An 813-nucleotide genomic window follows, 5' to 3' on the forward strand; every position below is an offset into this window, starting at 1 on the left:
GAAGAAGATCCTGAGGAAGAACCCGAAGAAGATCCCAAAGAGGAACGGAGGAAGAGCCGGCTGAGGAGGACGCACACTCTAATGTGTCCTCAGAAGATGACATCTAAGGAGGATAACACCTAGATGGAGGGGTTGTCTACATCCAAACTTATATTTTTTTCTATAATTTTAAGGATTGATTTTAAATACTTTGTAGCGGATACAATGGTTTTAATCATGAATTATTATTTGGATTATTGTATGGTTGTGATGCGATGTTTTTATTACTTTTTCTTTCTTTTCTTTTCTACCTTTTATTACATGTATGGTGTGTTGCATATGAAACCGAGAGTTCATGTCTAACATTTCATGTCGTGATTCTAGGAGATGTCTGGAAGAAACGGTGGTGGTGGTCGCGGTAACATCAACATGACCACGGTGGAACTCCAAGCCTTACTACACGACCATGCGGCGGCAGCTCTAGCTGCGCATGTTTAGAATCAAGTCGGAGGTCCAGCCGGAGTTTTTACTTTGAAGAAATTCCTGGACAGCAAGCCCAATTTGTTTGACGGCACTAAGGGAGCCATAGGTTTCCTGCGTTGGGCCGAGAAGGCAGAGTCAGCTTTTGAGATGTGTAACTATCCACCAGCCAGTAGGGTCAAGTTTGCTGCCGGAACACTGCAAGATTCCGCCCTCACCTGGTGGAATTCTAATGTGCAGATTCTTCGTTTGGAATTGGCGAATGCTATGCATTGGGAGGAATTCAAGAACATGATGTGAGAAGAGTATTGTCCTAGAGGGAAATCAAGAAGTTGGAGTCAGAATTTTGGGCAT

The sequence above is a fragment of the Bidens hawaiensis genome, unplaced genomic scaffold (assembly GCF_021521415.1).
Source record: "Bidens hawaiensis isolate Kalapana, Puna unplaced genomic scaffold, B.hawaiensis_p1.1 tig00028734_1, whole genome shotgun sequence".
NCBI lineage: Eukaryota > Viridiplantae > Streptophyta > Magnoliopsida > Asterales > Asteraceae > Bidens > Bidens hawaiensis.